This window comes from Anomaloglossus baeobatrachus, chromosome 3 (assembly GCF_048569485.1).
Source record: "Anomaloglossus baeobatrachus isolate aAnoBae1 chromosome 3, aAnoBae1.hap1, whole genome shotgun sequence".
Taxonomy (NCBI): domain Eukaryota; kingdom Metazoa; phylum Chordata; class Amphibia; order Anura; family Aromobatidae; genus Anomaloglossus; species Anomaloglossus baeobatrachus.
Genome location: NC_134355.1, coordinates 119,362,795 through 119,389,640, shown reverse-complemented (window position 1 = coordinate 119,389,640; position 26,846 = coordinate 119,362,795). Strand labels below are relative to the sequence as shown.

Genomic DNA, 26,846 nt, shown 5'->3' with positions numbered 1-26,846 from the left:
TTCAGGATCAGTACGTTTTAATGCTCTAAATTATCCTGTTATCTTGTTGGAAGCTCCATAGAATTGAGTGTGTAGTAGTAACTAGTCCCATCTCAGTGCTGGTATCAGTGATCGTAAATCTGAACTGAATTTGCACTGCTGCCCCCACCCATACTCCCTACTACCTCTCAGCAGTGATAGTGAATGCACCGAGAGGTGGGAGGGGTGAATATGCAAACGGCATTTACATACACTTGACTGGCTTGCAGGAGACACTGAGTTCTACTGACCTTAAAGCAAGATGACAGGATACGGTAGAATAATAAAACTTATTGATCCTGGAAGGTCTCTTTAAAGCCATATTTAAAGAAAACATTAGTATTGCACTACAAAATCACCTGACAAAATCCTTTTAATTTAAAGGAGTTATCTAACCTTCTATCAGTTACTTTCTTTTTTCCTTAGACACAAACAAGAAAATCAATGAACACAATGTAAATCTTTATTGTATATATTAATATAAATATATACATACAAAGGACATCTTGATAGACAAATACATGAAAAAGATAACTTTTCAGGAAAAACTTAAAAGGGTTGCCTGAGCTTATGGTTTTGATCACCGGTCTTAGGAATAGGTCATCTTAATAAGGTCAGTGGAGGTCCAACAATCAGCACCCCCACCTAACTGCTGTTTTCAGCCATGGATGAATGTGAACATAGTCGGAACTACACTGCTCCATTCGTTGTTCGCTGTCTGTGCAGACAACTGCAGTTCAACTATTATTAAACTGCAGCTGAGCGGCAATTCTTGGAAACAGCCATTACACAGTGAATACAGATATAATTTTCCAGTGATGTTCACTTTTAACATCCAGCTGCCACTGATTAGTAGGGGTGCCGAGTCCCTTCGACAAGTCATCAATAGGCAACCCCTTTGAAGAAAATGTCAAAAAAATTGATTTCCCCCAATTGTTAGAAATATTACAAAACATATAATGTATTAACTTCTATTATGATAATTCTATAAGGCCCAAAGTTAAGATCACAGAAAGACGGAGCTGCTTTGCTCAGCAAGTCGGAAGTGCAATTGTTGCTTCTTGAGGTCATGACTCCTTTTTAGCTGTTCTTGAAAAGGTCAATGCAGCTTTGTAATAAGGACATATTATTCTGTAAAAGAAACAAAAGGAAGAAACCATTATCTGCTGGAGGCACAGCCAATTTTTATATATTTGCTTTTTCTTTCTAGTTTTCCAAGTGCCAGAAGCTTTTTTCCCTTGATTTTGTCATAGGAGGTCTTGTTTTTGTGTGACAATTAGTTTTGAAGGACCCAATTTCTTTAACCATAGTGGTGTGGAGTTGGGCAAAAAAAAAAAAAACAACCAAAAAAACTACTAGAGATTCCATCATTATTGGGTGGGGGGAGGGGGATTTGATTTTGTGATGTTCACTTCATATTATGTATGTATATATTTATGGAAAAATAATGATTTTGAACTTTGGGACTTGAACTTGCAATTATTTCTACCATACACTGGAATACTACTTAATTATAAAATCAACAATCCATTATGGAGTTCACCCACAACCCGGGCTTTATTGGAGTACAAACATAACAAGCATGGAAGTCTAAACCTGCTCCATGCAGCCAGTGCGCATACCCGCCATGAGTTTATAGGGATTTTGTCAATGGATAATTACATTAAAAAAAAAAAAAAAAATCACCAAAATTATCTGCATGAATAACTGTGTTGTTCTTGTCTTCATGTCCGGAGCTGTCCCCTCCCGCCGTGGAGGCACAAGATATACAGTGGAACCTTGCTTAACGAGAACAATCTGTTCTGGGACTGTGCTTGTTAACCAAGTTACTCGTTCAGCAAAGCAAGATTTCCCATAGGAAATCATTGCAATGCAGAAGATTCGTTCCACAACATGTTAAATGTCCTATCCTGGTCCCCTATTCTGTCATTCCACACATGCACAAACACACACACACACACAAACACGTACAAAATTACACAAGCTCACACAAACACAGAAAGCACGCACGCACACATTATATGCTCACCTTAACTTCCGTTGCATCTCCGGTCTCCTGGGATTTGCTGTTCTTTGGTACGGGGCCGGGCTGTGTATCGGGTTACCATAACGACAAGGGAGGAACTTCCGCAGCCAGAGCGCCAACGTCAAAGGCAGAGCCGCTTGCCTCTGATAGGCCAGCGCGCTGCCTTTGAGTAGCGTCTGACAGGAAGTTCCTGCTTCATCGCTATGGATGCCGATGCACAGCCTGGAGCGGAGCGGCGAACTACAGGACCCAGGAGGCCGGCGATGAAACGGAAGGTACACTATATTATATGCTCACCTTACCTTCTCTTCCATCGCAGGCCTCCTGGGTCTTGTAGTTCGCCGCGAGGACATTGCGATGTACCCGGGAACTACAAGAGCCATGAGGCCCGGCGGTGGAACGGAAGGTAAGATGAGCATAATACTGTATGTGCGTGCGTGTGTGTTTGTGCGTACATGTGTGTGTTTGTGTGGACTGCAAGTGCGGGTTAGAGCACGGTGGATGTACGGAACCGGAAGGTTGTGCGGTGAGGATTTCGCTCGTACAGCAAAGCTTTCTCGTAAATCGAGTTACAAATTTACAGAAAGCTTTGCTTGTTAAGCGGAATTCTCATTAAGTGGGTTACTCGTTAAGAGAGGTTCCACTGTAACTCATTTTATCCATTTAGCTACAAACAAGCAACTTTCAAAATGTGCTCATCTTCAGACTAGGGACTAATCTAGTACTAGTAGTTTGATGTCACATGTACAGTATGTGGCACAGATTTAACCCTATGCGTTGCATGAAATGTGAGACACAAGGAATATGTTACAGATTTATCTGCATTGTGCTCAATATTCTCTGTGGGGTTCCATAGCGATGCGTGGATTGAGTTTTGAAAACTCAAATCTTATGTATTGTACTGTAAAGCATCACAATTTTTTGTGGCGGAGTAGTCACCAAAAAAAACTGTGAAAATTCCACCATTTCTAGCTCTAAAGAAGACCCAATTCATCCTTTGCATGTTTTGGCTCTTTTTGCTGACTTTTTGTGCCAATTTCTTCAAAATAGTGTCTTTTTGCGACTCTTTAAAAATTGAGGAATCAAGAGCAAACGCCTTGAAAGTAAAAACCCTGTCCACAATGAGGGTAAAAAAAAAAAAAAGAATAAAACCACTAGCCAATATAATAATAATAATAATAATAATAATAATAATAATAATAATAATAATAATAATAAATAATAAATAATAATAACAACAACTCCTTAAGGACAATCCCAATTTTGACCTTAATGAATAGGCCAAATAATACAATTCTGACCCCTGTCACTTAATGAAGTAATAACTCTGGAACGCTTCAACTTATCCCGGTGTTTGAGATGGTTTCTTTTTGTGACACATTGTACTTCATGACAGTGGTAAATTTAGGACGTTTTTTATTTTTTCCACAAACGCAAAAACTATCAGAAATTTTACGAAACTTTTGCTATTTTTAAAATTGAATGTTTATGCCCTTAAACCAGAGAGTTATGTTACACAAACAAAAATCTACAAAAAACATTTTTTTTTTTTTTTATGAACAACATCACATTTGAAGTGACTTTGATAGGCCTAGGTGACAGAAAATACCCAAAAGTGACACCATTCTAAAAAAACCTGCACCCCTCAAACTGCTGAAAACGACATCCAAGAAGTTTATTAACCCTTCAGTTGCTTCACAAGAGCTTAAGCAATGTGGAATAAAAAAAATTATATATTACTTCAAATGTTGCTCTAGACCCAACTTATTCACTTTTATAAGATACTAGCTGTACTACCCGGCTTCGCCCGGGTTAATAACTGCTGTTAACAAAATAGAATGTATTAACAAAAATGTATTCTGCACACAAAAACCACAAAACAAATAGATAGAAATGTAATTATTAAAAGGCAAAAACTAAGCTAATAGAAGCATTTCACAACATATATTTCAACACCACAGATATTCCACACAGATTTAACTAAATTGGCCAAGTAATGTGCTCAGTCTGTCTCTTTCCCCATCTGTCTCTTTCCGTCTCCCCACCATCTTATAACCTCACATATAAGCTTCTTATACTATGAATGTCTTTGCAACCAATCACAGCTCCTACTAATGTAGTTCCAGGCTCCATTTACTTTAATGGAGCCATGTTACATTTTCCTGTCAAAACATAGTCTGCGACGTTCCCTGGGTCACATGAGGTGTCTGTGCAAAATTTCGTGATTGTAAATGCGACGGTGCGGATACACTTTTCGTTTCACTTTTTCCCCATTATGTAGCTAGGGGCAAAATTGATTGGTAAATTGGAACGCGCAAGGTTAAAATTTCACCTGACAACATACAGTTAGGTCCAGAAATATTTGGACAGTGACACAATTTTCGCGAGTTGGGCTCTGCATGCCACCACATTGGATTTGAAATGAAACCTCTACAACAGAATTCAAGTGCAGATTGTAACGTTTAATTTGAAGGTTTGAACAAAAATATCTGATAGAAATTGTAGGAATTGTATACATTTCTTTACAAACACTCCACATTTTAGGAGGTCAAAAGTAATTGGACAAATAAACCAAACCAAAAACAAAATATTTTTATTTTCAATATTTTGTTGCGAATCCTTTGGTGGCAATCACTGCCTTAAGTCTGGAACCCATGGACATCACCAAACGCTGGGTTTCCTCCTTCTTAATGCTTTGCCAGGGCTTTACAGCCGCAGCCTTCAGGTCTTGCTTGTTTGTGGGTCTTTCCGTCTTAAGTCTGGATTTGAGCAAGTGAAATGCATGCTCAATTGGGTTAAGATCTGGTGACTGACTTGGCCATTGCAGAATGTTCCACTTTTTTGCACTCATGAACTCCTGGGTAGCTTTGGCTGTATGCTTGGGGTCATTGTCCATCTGTACTATGCAGCGCCGTCCGATCAACTTTGCGGCATTTGGCTGAATCTGGGCTGAAAGTATATCCCGGTACACTTCAGAATTCATCCGGCTACTCTTGTCTGCTGTTATGTCATCAATAAACACAAGTGATGCAGTGCCATTGAAAGCCATGCATGCCCATGCCATCACGTTGCCTCCACCATGTTTTACAGAGGATGTGGTGTGCCTTGGATCATGTGCCGTTCCCTTTCTTCTCCAAACGTTTTTCTTCCCATCATTCTGGTACAGGTTGATCTTTGTTTCATCTGTCCATAGAATACTTTTCCAGAACTGAGCTGGCTTCATGAGGTGTTTTTCAGCAAATTTAACTCTGGCCTGTCTATTTTTGGAATTGATGAATGGTTTGCATCTAGATGTGAACCCTTTGTATTTACTTTCATGGAGTCTTCTCTTTACTGTTGACTTAGAGACAGATACACCTACTTCACTGAGAGTGTTCTGGACTTCAGTTGATGTTGTGAACGGGTTCTTCTTCACCAAAGAAAGTATGCGGCGATCATCCACCACTATTGTCATCCGTGGACGCCCAGGCCTTTTTGAGTTCCCAAGCTCATCAGTCAATTCCTTTTTTCTCAGAATGTACCCGACTGTTGATTTTGCTACTCCAAGCATGTCTGCTATCTCTCCGATGGATTTTTTCTTTTTTTTCAGCCTCAGGATGTTCTGCTTCACCTCAATTGAGAGTTCCTTAGACCGCATGTTGTCTGGTCACAGCAACAGCTTCCAAATACAAAACCACACACATGTAATCAACCCCAGACCTTTTAACTACTTCATTGATTACAGGTTAACGAGGGAGACGCCTTCAGAGTTAATTGCAGCCCTTAGAGTCCCTTGTCCAATTACTTTTGGTCCCTTGAAAAAGAGGAGGCTATGCATTACAGAGCTATGATTCCTAAACCCTTTCTCCGATTTGGATGTGAAAACTCTCATATTGCAGCTGGGAGTGTGCACTTTCAGCCCATATTATATATATATATATATAATTGTATTTCTGAACATGTTTTTGTAAACAGCTAAAATAACAAAACTTGTGTCACTGTCCAAATATTTCTGGACCTAACTGTAGCCTATGACGCTCTCGGGGTCCAGACGTGTGAGTGTGCAAAATTCTGTGGCTGTAGCTGCGACGGTGCAGATGCCAACACACACACACACACACCTTTATATATTAGATAACGGAACAAAATGGACCCCAAAATTTGTTACCCACTTCATGAGCGCACTGGTACCCCACATGTGGGGACAAATGGGAGGGCTTGAAACAGAAGAAGCAATATTTGCATTTTGGAAAGCAAATTTGAAATAAGATTGTGGGCACCATGCTGCATTTACAGCGCCCCTAAAGTACCTTAACAGCAGAAACCCCCATAAGTGACCTCATTTTGGAAACTATACCCCTAAAGGTTTTTTATCTAGAGGCATAGTGAGCATTTTGGACCTCCAGGTAATTCACAGAATTTAATAGCATTAGGTCGTCATATTGAAAATTTTCATTTTTTTTTTCTTTCACAAAAGTGTTGCTTTAACATCAAGTTTCTCACCATTTCAAGAGGTAACTCCAAAATTGGAACCCAGAGTTTGTTACATAGTTACTTAGGTTGAAAAAAGACCTAGGTCCATCTAGTTCAACCTTCCTCCACCAGTTCTACATTTAGTCACTAAGTGATTTATAACCAACAATGTTTTGTGTACTGAGGAAATCATCCAGCCCTTTTTTAAAAGCTGTTATAGTATCTGCCATTACTACCTCTTGTGGTAGTGTATTCCACAGTCTGACCGCTCTAACTGTAAAGAACCCTTTCCTATTTAGGTTTCGGAATCGCTTTTCTTCCACTCGCAGTGAGTGCCCCCTGGTCCTTAGTACTGTCTTTGGAAGGAATAAGTCATGTGCCAGTCCTTTATATTGACCACACATGTATTTATACATATAAATGAGATCTCCTCTGAGACGTCTTTTTTCTAAGCTAAACATATCTAACTTTTTCAACCTGTCATCATATGGGAGGCCTTCCATTCCTTGTAATAGTCTAGTTGCCCGCCTTTGAACTGACTCTAACTTCTGAATGTCCTTTTTAAAATGTGGAGCCCAAAACTGGATCCTGTATTCCAGATGTGGCCTTACAAGTGATTTATAGAGGGGTAACAATACGTTGGGATCACGGGATCTAATCTCTCTTTTTATACACCCTAAAATCTTGTTTGCTTTAGCAGCTGCTGCTTGACATTGAGTGCTGCTGCTCAGCTTATTTGTAATGAGAATACCCAAGTCCTTTTCCTGTTCTGTAGTCCCGAGTTTACTTCCATTTAATGTATACACAGCTATACGATTACTCCGTCCTAGGTGCATTACTTTACATTTATCAACATTAAATCTCATTTGCCAAGTATCTGCCCATTCTGACATCTTATCCAGATCTTTTTGTAATATTGTACTATCCAGGTCAGTTTTTAATATCCTACATAGTTTGGTGTCATCGGCAAAGACTGACACTGTACTATCAATCCCATCCACAAGTTCATTAATAAAGAGAGTAAAAAGAATCGGTCCAAGCACAGATCCCTGCGGCACCCCACTGCTGATTATAGCCCATTTAGAGAATGTACCATTTATGACTACTCTTTGTTTCCTATCTTTTAGCCAATTCCTTACCCAGTTGCATATTGTGTCCCCTAGTCCTTGCTTCTGGAGCTTTAGTATAAGGCTATTATGTGGTACAGTATCAAATGCCTTTGCAAAGTCCAAATAAATCACATCAGCTGCATTACCAATATCCAGGTTTGAACTTACCCCCTCATAGAACCCCAACAGGTTGGTTAGACACGACTTATCTTTCATGAATCCATGCTGTTTGTCAGTTATCATATTATTTTCTGCAATATATTTTTGCATGTCATCCCTTAAAATGCCCTCAAAAACTTTGCATACTACTGATGTCAGGCTTACTGGACGGTAGTTGCCTGGATCTACCCTCTTACCTTTCTTAAATATCGGTACCACATCAGCAATCCTCCAATCCTGAGGCACCAACCCTGTTACAAGTGAGTCTAAAAAGATGAGATACAGCGGTCTGTCGATTACGGAGCTCAATTCCCTCAATATTCGTGGATGAATGCCATCTGGCCCTGGGGATTTGTCAATGTTTAATTTACTCAGACGTAGGCGTACTTCATCTTGTGTTAAATTAATTATATCGGGTGGTGGACTTTGATTTTTCACTTGTTGAATGATCCCTGGTACAGTCAGTTCCTTGGTGAATACAGATGAGAAATGCCTATTTAATATCTCAGTCTTTTGTTTGTCCTCTATAACTAACTTGTTATTATATTTTAAGGGGCCGATACTATCCTTTGTTTTCCTTTTGGCATTAATGTATTTATAAAAGATTTTGGGATTTATTTTAATGTCATTGGTGATTTTTGTTTCAGTAGCTAATTTTGCTTGTTTGATTTCTTTTTTACATTTCCTATTGATATCTTTATACTCCTGCAATGCTATTTCTGTATTCTCAGCCTTTAAGATTTTAAATGCCCTTTGTTTTTGTTTTATTATACTTTGTACAGTCTTATTTATCCATAGTGGTTTCTTTTTATTCCTGGACATTTTATTACCACTGGGTATACGTTTTTTACAGGACTCTAGTAGTATATCCTTAAACTTACCCCATTTATGTTCGGTATCCCCAGTTACCATGACTTTGTCCCAATCTACACATTTAAGCTCTTCCCTTAATTTGTTGAAATCAGCTTTCCTAAAATTCCAGGTTTTAGCATTCCCCCTTTGAAATGTTCTATTGAATATTATGTTGAAGCTTACCATATTATGATCGCTGGTGCCCAAGTGCTCCCGGACCTGTAGATCTGAAATTGTATCCGGTCTATTTGACAGGACCAGATCTAGCAAATTATCTCCCCTGGTCGCTTCACCTACCATCTGAGAGAGGAAATGGTCTTGAATGGTAGATAAGAACTTACAGCTTTTAGCAGAACCAGAAGATTCTATGTCCCACTGAATGTCTGGATAGTTGAAATCCCCCATAATAAGAACCCGATTATTATTATTAGCTGCCTTTTCAATTTGTTCCAGCATTTCACCCTCTATTTGTTCAGGTATGTTAGGAGGCTTATAGCAAACTCCAATTAGCATTTTTCCATTATTCCCCTCCCCATGTACATTTACCCATACTGACTCTACATTGTTGCTGTTCCCCTCAATGTCATCATACAACACAGGTTTTAGGTTAGATTTAATAAATATACACACCCCACCACCTTTTTGGCCTTTCCTGTCCTTCCTAAATGTACTATAACCCTGTATGTTTGTCACCCAGTCATGGCTTTCATCCAGCCAGGTTTCCGTAATGCCCACCACATCATAATCCATGGTTGACATAAGAGTCTCCAATTCATTCATTTTGTTTGCAAGACTTCTTGCATTTGCCAGTAGACATTTAATCCTATTAACACCTTTATTACTCCTAGCCTCCCTACGTTCCTTGTATGTCCCATCCCCCCCTAATCCTTCATTGACCCCTACCGTCTCCCTGTCTCTATCTGCTCTATCTATCCCCTTATTTGCTCCACTACCCTCCCTCCCCCCCGATCCTAGTTTAAAAGCTCCTCCATCCGTCTGACCATTTTCTCCCCCAGCACAGCTGCACCTTCCCCATTGAGGTGCAGCCCGTCCCTACCGTAGAGCCTGTAGCCGACTGAGAAGTCGGCCCAGTTCTCCATGAACCCGAACCCTTCCTTCCTGCACCAATTTCTAAGCCACATATTTATCTCCCTAAGCTCCCGCTGTCTTTCTAGTGACGCTCGTGGCACCGGTAGTATTTCTGAAAACACCACCTTGGAGGTCCTGGACTTCAGCTTCTCTCCTAGTTCCCTGTAATCATTTTTAAGGACCTTCCACCTGCCTCTAACTTTGTCATTAGTACCAATGTGCACCATGACCGCTGGGTTTTCCCCAGCCCCACCCAGCAATCTGTCTATCCGATCCACAATATGCCGAACCCGAGCACCCGGCAGACAACACACTGTTCGGCATTCACGGTCTCGGCGACAGATGACCCTGTCTGTCCGCCTAATTATAGAGTCCCCTACCACCAACATCTGTCTGGGCTTTGCTGCACTCCTATTTCCCTCCTTCCTACAGCAGTTGTTTTCCTGGTTGCTAGGAGCAACATCCTGCTGTAGTGACCCTAGTCCAGGCCCTTCATTCCTAATATAAGCCAAACAGGCATATTTACTAGGTTGTGCCAGGTCAGGACTAGGCTCCCTGACACTTTTCCCCCTACCTCTTCTTCTAACTGTTACCCAGCTACCTACCTCTGGGTCCTGATCTTCCCCACTTCCACCCTCCTCCATATCACTGGCCCCAGCCAGAGAAAGCTCAGTGAGCTCTAAACTCCTCTCCAGGTTTGCAATGCCCCTTAGTGTTGCAAGCTGCTTATTTAGATCAGTTACCTTGGCTTCCAAATACGCAACATGCTTGCATCGAGTGCAGACATAGTCACCCTTGAACGGCTGCTCAAGGCATGCATACATCTGACAAGATACACACCTGGTAGCATTGTCCATGGAGCACCTATCAAATGGGGATCAACAGTAAAGTAGAAAAACAGAGGAAAAAACGAAAAAACCCCAATGGGAAACGTATAAGGATAAATTCAAACTATGTTCTTGTGTCAAACTATGTAATTGTGTTGAAACTATGCACTTATCTTAAATTCAGCACTTTACTTCAGTTCAGCACCTCGCTCGCACTGGCTGGTTTATATAGATGTACAGAAGCTGCTAGAAGCTTCTAGAAACAGGTGTGACTAATCCTACTAATTAAATCACAAGACTCCCTTTTTTTTTTTTTTTTTTTCCCTTTTCACAGAATCACAAACAGACACACAATTCCCTAATGAAATTCAACAATTACAGTTATCACCACTATGTAATTGTGTTGAAACTATGCACTTATCTTAAATTCAGCACTTTACTTTAGTTCAGCACCTCGCTCGCTCCAAATTTCTTATGAGTGCTGTGATACCCCACATGTAGTGAGAAAGTTCTGTTTGGACAAACGACAGGTCTCTGAAAAGGAACACCATTGGATTTTGGAAAGCAAATTTGGCTCTACTTGGAATAGATTGTCATACTTACAGAGCCTTTGTGGTTCAAGAACAATAGAGAAACCCCATAAATGTCTTTTTTGTAAATTATACCCTGTAATGTATTTATGAAGGGAGGTAGTGAGTAATTTGACACCACAATTTTTTATGCAGTTGATACAGCACACACATGTGCCTATAATAGATTAATAGATTATGCACCATTTGGGCTTCATGGTAAAACTGATGGAATTCCAGGACCCATTCGAAGCTTACAGAGACATTGAGCTACCAGACATGAAAAGCCTTCCAGGAATTATTACTCACAAAGGGCGGCATGCCCCTAAAAACTCATTTGCTAGTGATAAAACTTGGTCTTGCTAACAAAACAGTTGTAGCAAGAAGAATATAAACTTTACTGGGGTAAAGGGCAAAATGTGGAGGAAAATGCAGCCAACTATGTGGCAAACCTGAGACAACAGTAGCAGGGCGAGAATGACAAGTTTATCTCTCAAATGACTGGTTGTACAATGTCTTCTTAGCTAAATCAATCCCTATATAAGGTATGAATGTGCTAAGCGACATGGTACAACATAACAGGTTCCTGCCCACCAAGGTAGGAACCGCTATGTGCAGAAAACAGCCAATCCGTTACAGAATTCATAAAGTATTGTCCAATGCAGGAGGCTCGGCAAGAACCATGCAGTAAAGCCCATAATGTATGAATAGTGAACAGCCTCATTGTTAAGAGATCCCCCAATAAAATGATAAGAACAGTCAAACTAAAATAAATGGTTAAAAAAGAAAAATGTTGTGAGTGATCAAGTCCTGAAAAGTTGACAAATGATCAGACTTTTCAAGAACTTTAGTGGGGTCCACAATCTAGAGTATACAGAAGTGGGCATGTGGACCGGGATTTGTCTGAATAATAGTTTGGTATGTAATGATTATGGCCTGGAATTAATTGTAAAAATGGGGTAAAATGTGCTCTTTATTACTAGTCCAATAAAAATTACACTACTGGGGCCCACTAAACAGAAATATAGAAGTTAATTATTTGAAAGCTTAGAAAAAGAAAAAAAAAAAAAAAAAGCTACCACACAATTTGGTATAATATATTTATGCAAATTAAAAGTAGGTTTCAAAACAGAGGGAGATGCAAAGGCCTGGTTGGGAGGGGCACATAGGGCAGTAGTACCGGGAATCGCTCTTTCTGCTGTGCTTTCTATATAAACACGGCATGTTTTTTGAGCATATCTTTCGGTGGGAATGGGACTGGAGGGATGGAGCGAATAAAATGACACTTGGACAGTCTCTGGACATCCTCTGACTCAAGTCAAAAAGGAAACTCTTGATAATTTATTCCTGGTATTGGAGGAAAGAGAATGGTCCTTGTGACTTTTTATAAATACGAAGCTGTTATAGGTAGAAACCTGTAGGAAATAGATTGCTACCTTTTAGTTCCAGGCCCTTGTCTTCCACTTGACTAGATAAGGCTGAAACAACTGATGCAACAGGTCAACGCCACCCAGAAACTTATTTTAGTCCATTACACAGACGGGTTTTTGCTTGTCCCTGGTGGCGCCCCTGTCTGACCGTTCCAGAGGTGCTCGCATGCAGGGTGGTCATCATGTATACGTCCTTGTGGTCATTCCACGTCACTGCAATATGATGGTCACTTGCCTGTGAGCATGACGCACCCTTCTCCAAATGTCTGGACACCAACTCTGATGGTAAACCAACTAGTTTTTCTGATTGTTCCACAGGCCCCTGTATTTGCAGCGTGGAGGGATTTATAAAGTGCGATACTGGTGTAATAGTTATCGGTGTATACGTGATAGCTAATGAATCCCATTCCTTGAGAGAAAGGCTCTCAGACAATTTTACCTGTGATGCCAATAATCTGGGGGCAGTTTTGAGGGTTAATTTGGCAGTCCCTCCCCTCATAAATGAGAAAAGTACATGTGTACCCGCCTGTGCTTTCACACATTTTATATTTTATTCCATATTTGGCGCACTTGGAGGGAATAAATTGGTGAAATGACAGATGGGCCTTGAAAATCATCAGCGAGTCATCTACGTAAACATTTTGGTCAGGGGCATACGAATTTAGGAAGGAAGCTTTTAGGAGGGAAACTAGTGGTCTCAATTTATGAAGGCGATCATAGTTTGGGTCATTTGATGGGGGGGGACTTGGGAATTATCGTTAAAATGAAGGAATTGTAAAAGGGTCTCATATTGGGATAAAGGGTGGCTGCAAATACAGGGGGTGCTGTGGACATTTTTTGTTGCCCTGTAGGAGCAGTGACTGGGTTTGACTAATCCCATGTTTAGGGTAATGCCCCAAATTTATTTTTAGTATGGGGACATTTGTGAAGATGCAAGAATGGGAATGGATGGAGGTGGGATGTTGGGATATATGTTGACTGGCATATAAATTTGTTTGGTGGCAAATAATTGGAGGACTTCAAGGGGAACAAAAATTTGGAGAAAATCAAAAAGGAGGTAAAATTTGTGACTTCTACATTTATAACAGGGGTTGCTAAAAATGGGAGAATTTGAGGAAAAAAGGAAGGGTCAGGATACCACAGTGGGTGGGGAAGAGCACTACTTGAGCCCATCATCAAGCTGCGGGGTCCCGTGGAGGAAGCAGAGTAGTCACTGTCTGGAAACGACTCGATTTCAGAGGCAGACTCCGTATCAGGACCTGAGGTGCCGGAGGCAAGCAGCGTGTACAGCTACAAGCAGCAGCTCAGCGATGAGTGCTCTCTGCGCAGTTATTGTTTTGTTGTTGCTGTTTAACTCTAATTCGAACTCTGATCCTGACCCCAACCCAGATCTAAGAAAAAAAAAATAAAATTCTAAAATAACTTCTAACTAGGGGGCTGACATAGGAGGAGGGTTGGTGGGGTTTTTCTGAAGGAGGTGATGAGGATATTGAGGATGGACTTTAGATTTATTATAAATCAATTTTATTTTTTTGTTTGACAAGCCGCAAAATGTAGTCTCGCTCGGTTCTCTCACAGATGAACTACAAGGGAGAAAAGAGAGAGGCAGACCAAAATGCTCTCCAGTTCTGTAAATAGTTTGTATATTTGATCACTGTGATAGGATCTACCACAGTGATCAAATGTCAAGAACCAATGAAATTGATTCCTGATGTTACAAGGTGGAGATAGGCAGACTTTAGCGGGCGCACTGCGCATGCACCCGCCAGAGGAGAAGGAGGGGGGACAATGCAATGTGTTACTGGTACCAAGGTGCCGGGGGAAAATAGTTCTCTCTCATTTGACGTGTTTGATCACATGAGATGAGAGAGAAACCATTGAAAACCGGCATTTAATTTTTGCGTAACATGATCGCCATTACCGTGTTTTTCCAAAAATAATACCTCCCCCAAAAATAAGCCCTAGCAGGGATTTTCAGCATTTTCGGAGAAAGGCTTAAATATAAGCCCTGCCCCGAAAATAAGCACTAGTCGCAGATCAAAAATGAAGTGTCCGTGCAGCTAAAAAAAGTTACAGATACTGCAGGACACTTCATTATACACAGCGGCACCCGGCAATTACACTCACCTGACACTGAGTGGCAGGACCTGCAATGATCACACACCCGCACACATCTGCTCACACACACACACAATCAGATCTCACACACACCCCAGATCTCACACACAAACATAGGATCGCACACAAAGTCAGATCGCACACATAATCAGATTACACACACACAAACATCGGATCACACGCAAACATCAAATCACACACACACACACACACACACACACACACACACACACACACACAAACATCGGATCGCATACACCCTCACCTCATCCAGCGACACCGATCTCTTCTCGCCGGGAGAATCCTGAAAGGCAGTGCAGTGGAGCGCAACGAACAGGACCTGCGGCTGGACACGTGACTTGCTGTCATTCTCTGCTGCCGTAAGTGCTGGATGTGATGTGATGTGTGTGATCTGCCGTGTGCGCCTGAGATCTGCCGTGTGCGCCTGAGATCTGCAGTGTGCGCCTGAGATCTGCCGTGTGCGCCTGAGATCTGCCGTGTGCGCCTGAGATCTGCCGTGTGCGCCTGAGATCTGCCGTGTGCGCCTGAGATCTGCCGTGTGCGCCTGAGATCTGCCGTGTGCGCCTGAGATCTGCCGTGTGCGCCTGCGTGTCAGCTAGCAGCAGGGTAGGACGGCGTGCAGCACCGACCGGAGATCACAGGAGGATCTTGGAACCACGCAGACGTCCTGGTCTGGCGAGTATGAGTCTCCTGGGAAGTGTGGGGGGGGGGGGGGTCTGCTTTTTTGGGGGGTAAACTTAGCCCCAACTGTGTTTCTCTAAGAATAAGATCTCCTCCAACAATAAGCCCTAGTGCTTTTTTGGGGTCAAAAAAAAGACAGTCTTATTTTTGGAAAAACATGGTATTCAGTTAATAACTGTGATCTCATTAAAGGAGTTGTCCGACAAACTCAAAACTTTTTGTTAATCTAATCTATGCTGTATTGTCATATAAAAACACAATAACAGCAGTAACCTGCAAGCAGGTGAATATTGCCCAATAGTCCAATATATCAAAAGTAATAGCAGGGACTAAAACTTAACTTTTAATATTCCAGATAAAATATATCAACATTACAAAAGTGCAGTAAAATTGCCAAATGGCTATAAACTGAAGTGGTCTCACCCAGATGTTCTCCAGGGATAAAAGGACACACCGATCCAGGGTTAATCAGAGGCGGAAAAAATCAGGGTAAAGCATTGGGAGATGGTAAGATATAAACCCTGTCGTGCCCGGTGCCAATGCTTCCGCCCTGACAAGGGCAGCGCCCAAGTGAGCTGTCTGCCCCACAACCAAAGAAAAAGAAGCGTTCTCCCAACGCGTTTCCCTCTAAGTGAGAAGAGTTCTTCAGGGGAGATTAAAGAACAATTAGCCTGTACCTTTGATCCCTGCCACTGCAGGTTGATCAGCTTTCTTGGACCCTGCCACTGCAGGTTGTTCAAATTGTTCTTTAATCTCCCCTGAAGAACTCTTCTCACTTAGAGGGAAACGCGTTGGGAGAACGCTTCTTTTTCTTTGGTTGTGGGGCAGACAGCTCACTTGGGCGCTGCCCTTGTCAGGGCGGAAGCATTGGCACCGGGCACGACAGGGTTTATATCTTACCATCTCCCAATGCTTTACCCTGATTTTTTCCGCATCTCATATAAAAACACCCCTACATTGTTATTTTTTGTTTTCTAACTTTTGTTCCTCTTGAACTATTCCTTTATTCTCTGCAGCTCTTTGTTTACCTTCAGCTCTAGCAAACTGACCACTTCCTGTGCTAAACCTCCCAGTCAGAGCTGGCACTGCCCTGCCCACCTCAGTGTCCAGCCCCTCCCCCTGCCCAGCCCTGCCCTCTGCACACATATTCCCTCTCAGTATTCTGCCCCAGCACCTGACCTGTTATTACTACAGCATTGCAAATAACAGCCCCACATAGGGCTCTGCAACCCCCACCACATCGGGCTCTGCACCGCGCACGCACATACACACAGGGCTCTGCACCGCACCCCACACACAGGGCTCTGCACCGCACCCCACACACAGGGCTCTGCACCGCACCCCACACACAGGGCTCTGCACCGCACCCCACACACAGGGCTCTGCACCGCACCCCACACACAGGGCTCTGCACCGCACCCCACACACAGGGCTCTGCACCGCACCACACACACAGGGCTCTGCACCGCACCACACACACAGGGCTCTGCACCGCACCCCACACACAGGGCTCTGCACCGCACCCCACACACAGGGCTCTGCACCGCACCCCACACACAGGGCTCTGCACCGCACCACACACACAGGGCTCTGCACCGCACCACACACACAGGGCTCTGCACCGCACCACACACACAGGGCTCTGCACCGCACCACACACACAGGGCTCTGCACCGCACCACACACACAGGGCTCTGCACCGCACCACACACACAGGGCTCTGCACCGCACCACACACACAGGGCTCTGCACCGCACCACACACATAGGGCTCTGCACCGCACCACACACACACACACACAGCTCTGTACCGACCCCCCTGCCCCCATAGGGAACACATGTAGGGAATACTCACCCGTCCTCGGTCCCAGTCGCTCCTGCACGTTCGTCCGCTGTCTGTGCTCTGGCCATATCAGCACAGTAGTGACGTCACCGCTGTCCTGAACTGTCAGACACAGACTGCACGGGCAGTGATGAGAAGCAGTGCTGCACTCATCAACGCTTTCAAATATATCTGCATCTGTGATGCCAATACATTTGAATGTGCAATCCTGAGCAGGGGCCCGATGCTGGCGCTGACACCACGGCAGCCGCCACCAGGCCCCTCCCCTCAGCTCACGGGTCCCACAGCAGTGCCGGGGGAGGTTGCGGGGAGAGTACGAGGTGCGGGGGAATGTGTGGGAGGGCGCAGGGAAGGGGGTGGGGACTCACGCACTGTACCCGCCCAGCAGGGCGGCAACATGCTTTTCCCAGATTTGCATGTCAACTTGGTCCTGCCCATGTTGACATGAAATGACCGGAAGCAGCAAAATCGCAGCAGGAGCGGTCACATGACCACTCTGAGCCTGGGGAGAGGGGCTGACAGCAGGGCAGGTAAGTGCTCTCTATCTACTTACCTGCCCCAATGTAGCCCAATAGGGTAATAATAAAAAAAAAAGCAAATTAAGCCGGATAACCCCTTTAAAACGGGAAAGGGAAAAAAGTCCCGAACTATGATCTCCGGGGTCTCAGCTTCCCCTGGTAGCGGAGACCCTGGAAATTTTCCGACTCTAGGGGTCGCTATAAAACTTTATTCCTGAGAGCAGTTAAAAAGCGGCGCTGAGGAATAAGGCCCCTTAACTGTCGCCGATAAAATTCGTATAAGCAATCGTTAAGTGATGGCCAAATAGTAACCAGTTCAGGTTTGGATTATTTATAATTCGAATCCCAAAGTACTATTTCGGTATTCGTCACAAATAAACCTAGTGTAAGTCAATGGGGAACCCGAGCATTTTTCTTATTGTGACGAATACTGGTATAGTACTCAGTATTCGGTAAGCATTATCCAAATAAGGCTAGGTTCATATTTCCGTTGTTTTGCATCAGTCACATGCGTTGCTTGACGCTTGTGACTGATGCGTTGTACAGATGACAAGAATAGAATTCATTGTCGGACTCCGTTGTAAAAGAGAGAGCGATCAGCTGATCATTCACAATAGCCGGCTGGCTTTTGAGAGCAAACAGATGATCTCCCGGCGGCCGGCTAATGAGAGCGATCGCTCACAGCAGCTGGCCGCCGGGTGATCAGCCAATCGCTCACAGGAGCTGGCCGCCGGGTGATCAGCCGATCGTTCGGCTGCCGAGAATATGTGCGTGGGGCGGGAGGTGGAGTGCGGGGTGGGTGGAACAGAGTGGGGCCATTGGGGCTGAGGATGTCAGTGCCGGTGACTGCATGGCTGGGGACAGGTGAGTGAGAGTGAGAGTGAGTGTGAGTGAGAGTGTGTGAGAGTGAGAGTGAGAGAGAGAGAGTGTGTGAGAGTGTGAGAGAGTGTGTGAGAGTGTGAGAGAGAGAGAGAGAGAGAGTGAGAGAGAGAGAGAGGAGAGAGAGTGAGAGAGAGTGTGAGAGAGTGAGAGTGAGAGAGTGAGAGAGTGAGAGAGTGTGAGAGAGTGAGAGAGTGAGAGAGTGAGAGAGAGTGAGAGAGTGAGAGAGAGTGAGAGAGTGTGTGAGAGTGTGAGAGAGAGAGAGAGAGTGTGAGAGAGTGAGAGTGAGAGAGTGAGAGAGTGAGAGAGTGAGAGAGTGAGAGAGAGTGAGAGAGTGAGAGAGTGTGAGAGAGAGTGAGAGAGAGAGAGAGAGAGAGAGAGTGTGAGAGAGAGTGAGAGAGAGTGAGAGAGAGAGAGAGAGAGAGAGAGAGAGTGAGAGTGAGAGTGAGAGAGTGTGTGTGTGTGTGTGTGTGTGTACACACATGCGAAGTGCGGGGGGGGGCAAGGCTGAGCGGGGAAGTGTCGGGCTCCCTGCACACGTAGCCATGGTAAATATCGGGTAACTAAGCAAAGCATTTTGCTTGGTTACCCGATATTTACCTTGGTTACATGTGCAGGGAGCCAGAGAGAGCATGCGCAAAATGTTACAGGCTGCGTTCCTCCCGCCCGGCGGTCAGTCGTTCCACAACTGATCAGTCGGGTGGAGGATGCAATGCAGCATCATCAGTCACAATCCGCCACTCATACAAGTCTATGGGAACAACGGAATCCGCCAAACTGATTCCGTTGTTTACCAGAGCCGTGGATTGTGACTGATAGAAATTGACGAAAATGTGAACCTAGCCTAATAGTTACTGTTCACTCATTACTAAAAATAATAATAGACTTTAAAAAGGCACAAATTAATAGTTTAGAACAAATCAAAAACAAGTTTAAACACTAAAAAAGTAGACAAAACAGGCACAGAGGCTCAGATGCAGCAGAGCCGGGATAGTCGTGGGACGCTGCGTGGATTACGTTGGACCTGCAGGGGCGTTTTGGGGGTTAATAAATTGGAGAAAGAGGGTGAGGTTTAAAAAAAAAAATAAATAAATAATTCTTTGACCTAAAGGGTTGTAATGGGGGAATCTTATAACCCCACCATTACTAACTTTAGGCTTGATGGCAGCTTTGATTTTTGACAAATCACAGCTGTCATTAACCTGTTATATTACCCCGATTACAACCGCATTAGGCCAGAATTGGCGCATCTAATGGATGCGTAAATTCCAGGGTGGCTGTGGGGTGCTATTTTTAAGCTGGGAGAGCCCAATAGCCATTGGCCTCCCCACCCCGAGAACACTAGTCCAGAGCTGTCCACATTATTATCGTGGATGGGTATCAAAAAGGAGGGAGGGGTACCTCAAGGTTTTTTTTTTAAAACATTTTTATTTAAATAATTTAAAAACAAGTAAAAACCGCATGGGTTCCCTCGTATTTTGATACACAGCCAAGATAACGCACACAGCTGGGGACTGCAGCCATGTGATTTATCTGCGCTGGGTATCAAAACACGGGGGACCCTGCATCATTTTTTCCAATTATTTATTTCTTTTTACACACCACTTCGGGGACTCCGAAAGCTAATGTGAGGGCAACCAATCTCAGACACCGACACAGAGGGTGGTTGGGGGAAGCAGGACTGCAATTAATCCCAGATACGGTTAGAGGGTGGGTGGGGCAAGCAGTGTATATTCATGAACTTTAATGATCGGACCAGCAAGCAGTGTGACAGCCATGGGGAAACTCAGTAAGTATAATTTTCGTGCTTTAATGATCCCATAAATTTTTTTCTCCACTGCACCTGCCAATCACAGTAATGCCAGTAGCAAAGATGGCTACAGTATTTTTGTGATTGGCAAGCATCCCTGGCAGGTCTAGTGGCTGAAAATCAGGAGCCAAACATGTAGGGAGGACCAAAATACTCAAGAGGTGAATACCAAAATACAAAATGAGTAAGAAATAAGTAGATTTTGGGTACTCACCGTAAAATCTCTTTCTTGGAGCCTTCATTGGAGGACACAGAGACCATGGGTTGTATGCTGCTGCCACTAGGAGGCGACACTAAGCAAAAAAAGGTAAACTCCTCCTACGCAGTATACACCCACCAACTGGCAATCGTTCCTCAGTTAGTGAGAAAGCAATAGGAGACAACAAGAAGAACGAACAATCTTACAGAAGTGAACATTAAAATCAACATTCAACAGTAACATATATCCAACACAAGGGCGGGTGCTGTGTCCCCCAATGAAGGCTCCAAGAAAGATTTTACGGTGAGTACCCAAAATCTACTTTTCTTTATCGCTTCATTGGGGGACACCGAGACCATGGGATGTCCTAAAGCAGTCCCACGGGTGGGTCTAATGTTACTCTTAGGGCTGACCTCGGTCCACTGCAGCCTGCAGAACTTGTCTACCGAAGCTCGCATCAGAGGATGCGAAAGTGTGGACCCTGTAGAACTTTGTGAAAGTGTGGAGCGAAAACCAAGTGGCAGCTTTGCAAAGCTGCAACGCTGGAGCGTGGTGACGGACCGCCCAAGAGGCTCCCACCGCCCTGGTGGAATGGGCCGTAATCCTGAGTGGGCGCGTTCTCCCTCTTACCCGGTAGGCTTCTAGTACGGCAGAGCGGATCCATCGCGCAATGGAGGACTTGGAAGCAGGGAGGCCTCTGCGCGGGCCAGATGGAAGCACAAATAGAGAATCCGACTGTCTGAAATGGGACGTCCTGGAAATGTACAGGCGGAGGGCTCTGATCAAGTCCAGTTTGTGGAGAAGGACCTCACTAGGGTGAGACGGATTCGGGCAAAAGGTGGGAAGAACAATGTCCTCGTTGAGATGGAAAGAGGAGACCACCTTGGGAAGAAAGGACGGTACCGGCCGAAGGACTACCTTATTCTGGTGGAAGACGAGATAGGGAGAGCGGCAGGAAAGCGCCGCTAGTTCAGATACCCGCCTGATTGACGTGATGGCAACTAAGAAGGCGACCTTCCAAGAAAGGAACGTTAGAGACACCTCCTGAATAGGTTCGAAGGGGGCATGCTGAAGAACGGATAGGTCTAGGTTGAGGTCCCAGGGCTCCACTGGAGGCTGAATGGGGGGCACCGAATGAGCGGCCCCTTGGATGAAAGTGCGAACCTGTGAGCGAGAGGCAATCTTCTTCTGGAAGAGAATGGAAAGAGCAGACACTTGCCCTTTGAGAGAGCTGAGTGCTAACCCCGCATCCAGGCCAGACTGCAGGAAGGACAACAGAACTGGTAAGGAGAAGGTCATGGCTGCGACCTGGTTAGCTTCACACCAGCGGAAGTAGGCCTTCCACGTACAGTGGTAAATGCGGGAAGAGGAAGGTTTCCGTGCTTTAATCATTGTCTGGACGACCCTTTCTGAGAGTCCTGAAGAAGCTAGTACTGCGGCTTCAACAGCCATGCCGTTAAATTGAGCGACTGTGAATTCTGGTGAAGGAATGGTCCCTGAGAAGGTCCGGGATGTCTGGTAGTCTCCACGGGACGTCGACGAGAAGGTGCACGAGTTCTGCGTACCATGGGCGACGGGGCCAGTCTGGGGCCACAAGAATCACCGGGACTCCTTCCGATTTGATCTTCTTGACTAACTTGGGAATGAGCGGAAGCGGAGGAGAGAGGTACGGCAGTGAGAACTGCGACCAGGGAATCGCTAGAGCGTCCGTTGCGAGCGCCAGTGGATCTCTTGCCCTGGAGACGAACAGAGGCACTTTGTGATTCCACCTGGATGCCAGGAGATCCACGTCGGGGGTCCCCCACCTGGAACAGATCTGTTGGAAGATTCTGGGATTGAGGGACCACTCTCCCGCGTCGAGTCCTTCTCGGCTGAGGAAGTCGGCGGCCCAATTGTCCACTCCTGGAATGTGGACCGCTGAGATCACTGGGATGTTCTGTTCGGCCCAGTCGAGGATTTGAGATACCTCCTTCATTGCCGCTCGGCTGCGTGTTCCGCCCTGGTGGTTTATGTAGGCCACAGTTGTGGCATTGTCGGACTGTACCAGAACTGGGTGTCCTTGAAGCAGGGGCTCCCAGTGTAGGAGAGCCAAGTGAACTGATCTGAGTTCCAAAATGTTTATGGGAAGCTTGGTTTCCGGCTCCGTCCAGCGACCCCGAACTGTAAGGTCTTGGAAGGTGGCTCCCCAGCCCAGTAGGCTGGCGTCTGTCGTGATGACCTTCCATCGAAGGGGAAGAAATGATCTCCCCTGGAGGGTGAGGGGAGAGCGTTTCCACCAATCCAGTGACTCTTTGACTCGTGGAGGGAGCGCGACTGGTCGATCCAGGGAGTGAAGAGACTTGTCCCATGTTGATAGAAGGAGACCCTGAAGAGGGCGAGTACGGAATTGACTGTAGGGCACCGCTTCCATTGACGACACCATCTTTCCGAGAACGCTCATGCAGTATCGAAGGGAGCAACGTGGAGCGCTTTGGAGTTTCCAAATCCCCCTGAGGATAGCCGAGAGTTTGTCCTCGGGCAGGAGAACCTTCGCCTGTGCGGTGTCGAAGATCATGCCGAGGAATGAGATACGTTGAGCCGGGATCAGAGATGACTTTGGTCTGTTGATCAACCAGCTGAGACGGTCTAGCGTATCCAGAGTGATGTTGAGGCTTTCGCAGCACTCCGACGCCGAGGAAGCCTTGATTAAAATGTCGTCCAGGTACGGGATGGCTAGAATTCCCCGGGTCCGAAGAATAGCCATGACGGTTGCCATCACCTTAGTGAAGACTCTGGGAGCCGTCGAGAGTCCGAATGGGAGAGCTGTGAACTGAAAATGTTGCTCCTGAACCACGAAACGCAAGAACCTCTGATGAGCTGGGAAGATGGGGATGTGAAGGTAGGCGTCCTAGATGTCCACCGAACAAAGGAACTCCCTGGGTTCCATGGATGCAATCACTGAGCGCAGAGACTCCATGCGGAATCGACGGAGATGGACCCGCTTGTTGAGCAGCTTCAGGTCCAGGATGGGGCAGACAGTGCCGTTCTTCTTCGGAACAACGAAAAGATTTGAATAAAAACCCCGAAATCGGTCTTGATGAGGGACGGGTGTGATGACCCCAGAGTCTCGATCCTTGGGGGGTTTGGACCTGACGAAACGCGAGCGTGGGAGAGAAGAAAACTCTATCTTGTAGCCGTGAGAGACGACGTCTCGGACCCAGGCGTCGTCTATCACGGAAAGCCACGCGCTTCTGAACAAGCGGAGGCGACCGCCGACCCTGGATGAGGATCCGGGGATTGGAGCCCAGTCATGCGGAGAAGAATCTGTTGGATCTGGAGCTGGAGGTCTTTGACTGCTGGCCACGGGAACGCCAGGAACGCCAGTGGGGTGTTGCCTTAAAGGAGGGCTTCCGTCTCTCCTGACGTGCTGGCGACCGCTCCCGACGGGTGTTGCTGTTGGTAGAAAATTGACGAAAGGGAAAAACCCTTCATTTGGGCGGGGCACGGGGGATCCTTCGTTGGGGAAGGAAGGTACTCTTGCCCCCAGTTGCCTCAGAGATGATCTTATCCAGCTTTTCTCCTCAGAGTCTGGCACCAAAAAAGGGAAGACTAGTGAGAGACTTTTTGGATGCTGAGTCCGCGTTCCACGCTTTAAGCCACAAGGCTCTGCATATTGCAGCAATGTTGCCGGCTGCCAGGGCTGCAGAAGCAGCGGAGTCGAGGGACGCAGCTACTAGATACTTTCCAGCATGGGCGATCTGATCTGCCAGATCTGCCAGCTCAGGGCCGGGAGCTTCAGCCAGGATACCACGCCGAAGGAGCTTTGCCCAGGCGGAAACAGCCTTTGAGACCCAGGTGGATGCAAAGGCTGGAGTGATGGCGGAGCCGGAGGCTTCAAAGGCCGACTTGGCTAGGGATTCTATGGTCCTGTACGAGGGGTCTTTAAGGGAGGCGCCGTCAGAGAGCGGCAAGGTGGTACTGGATGAAAGTCGGGAGATCGGAGGATCCACTGAAGGAGACATTGACCACTTCTGAAGAAGTTCCGGTGCAAAGGGATAAAGGACCTGTGCCCGCTTGCGCCTCTGGAAACGCTTGTCAGGATGTTCCCATTGTCTGGAAAAAATGTCCTCAAATTCCCTATGGTTGCCAAAGCTTCTTGGCAGTTTCTTGGCCCTTTTGAAAGGGACCGACTGACTGGTAGGAGCCGGCTCTACATCCTTCACCTCTAGGGTTTGGTTGACGGCAATAACCAGACTGTCCATCATGCTGGTCAGCTTTGAGATATGCTCAGAGTCCAGATCGGAGTCAAAATCAGGGTCCTGGTCCGAATCTGGGCCTGCCGCAGAGGAGGTAGGAGATAGAGAGCGTATTGCTCTGGAGGCCGTAGAGGGGTTAGGAGAGCTGAAGGATGACCCCGAGAGGGACCGCTTCCTAGACCTCTTGTGCGTCCTGCCCTGCCGGGCTAGTGGCGCTGCGGACTCCGACTCACTCTGGGTCACCGGGGGGGGGCTCCAGAGGTGGAGACGGGCAGGCGCTCTATGGCTGAAACCAAGGTTTGAGATACCTTAGTTAGGTTGTCCACGGACTGAGAGAGAGCTGCAGCCCACTCAGGTGTGGGGGCCAAGTCCTCGTTACGGGCGGTGGGGGGCTCCGTAGTAGTCATGTTAGGGGTGCTGCAGGCTTGGCAGATGGGGGAGGACTGCCCTGAGGGAAACTTCTTTAGACAAGAGGTGCAGGCGAAGTGTAGTACTATGGCCTGTGACTGAGAGTGGGATGCTCTTGTGCTGGACATGGGACAGAGGAGAGAGAGAGGAGAGGATGCCAGGTGGATGGGGTCCTGGGGAAGGAGCTGCCTCCCAGTGGCAGAGCTTACCCAGATTCTGGCGTCCTGTGTGTGCTGGCGCTGTGCGGTGAGGCTGCAGGCTGAAGGAGCAGAGGAGGGGGCTCCGGGGAGCTGCAGGGGTACGAGGCCGGAGGCTGCGCGTGGAACGCTGCCGCCGCACTGAGAGACCGCAGGGCTGTGATGGCGCTGCTGAAGGTGTCCGGGCCGGAGGAGCAGGAAAAGAGCGCGAAAAAACCGGCGCCCTGCAGAAGCCAGGACTGCAGGGATTGGCTGGGAGAGAGAGGGCCCGTGAGTGGAGGAAAAAGGGCGCGCAGAGGCTAGCTCTGAATGGCTGAAGGAGCGGGCGGGCCTGCTAGGAAGCAAGGACTCGCGCGATAGGCCGGCCGGGAGGGGGCGTGGCCGGATGGGAGCTAGGCCGGAGAGAAGCCGGGGGCTAAATTAGGAATGAGGCCGCAGGGGGAGCCGGTGGACAGCGCCGAGGACGGGACATGGGCGAGTGTACTGCCTGCTTAAAGGGGAGCTGACCCGGGGTAAGCTAAACCTATGGATCCTCTTACACTGTTTTTTTTTTTTTTTTTTTAAACGGAGCCCCCCATGACCCGGGACAAGGGATGGTACCTGTCCCGATGGCTGATAGTCCTCCTTGATCCTGGCCTCCTGGGAAAGGAATAGGGAGACGGGTATCTTCCTGTATGATTTTTCGTCTCCCCTCCCTGATCAAGCCGGCTGTGGAAGGCGAGCGTGCAGGGAGAGGGGGGGGCAAGGACCATCCGCCTGTCCCTCTGTGCGGATGCCCCCCAAACAGTCTTGAGAGTGTTAGGGGGTAGGGTCCTTCCAGACAGACACGGAGGACAACGGAAGTGGCGGACGGACCCCACTTCTGTGCGACCGGTCTCTAGGAGGGAGAGCAGGGTGAGCTATTACACCCTGTCGCCCGACGAGCTGTGTCTGAAACGAAAAAACAAAAGGATTAAAAATACAAACCTGGGGGGCTGAGAGCAGCCCCAAGTGTGTCCACCTCCTATGGACACTAAGCTTAAACTGAGGAACGATTGCCAGTTGGTGGGTGTATACTGCATAGGAGGAGTTTACCTTTTTTTGCTTAGTGTCGCCTCCTAGTGGCAGCAGCATACAACCCATGGTCTCTGTGTCCCCCAATGAAGCGATAAAGAAATTGCAAATACCTTAATGTAATGTAATATCAGCACAAATATTCAGCAAAAAAACAAAAACAAAAGAACAGCTAGAACTAAACATACATGATGTACATGAAAATCACGTTATTTAATGCAAATTGATAAGATAAAGTTAAGACAAGATATTCGACCACTAACCTTGGCATGCTTAATTTCTAACTCAGTCATCTCCACCAGGTTTTTTCGGAAAGCAGAAACTCTTCTTTGTTTAAAGCTTGTCAGTTCTAGA

The 26,846-nt window shown here is 46.1% G+C and overlaps 1 long non-coding RNA gene across 1 annotated transcript; it reads right to left on the bottom strand.

The window, feature by feature from the left end:
- Positions 1–463: 463 nt before the first annotated feature.
- Positions 464–26,846, bottom strand: LOC142295038 (uncharacterized). The gene is made up of 2 exons (XR_012751347.1): positions 26,756–26,846; positions 464–1,149 (listed from the first exon to the last, which is right to left on the bottom strand). It is a non-coding gene; the product is annotated as an uncharacterized LOC142295038 (long non-coding RNA).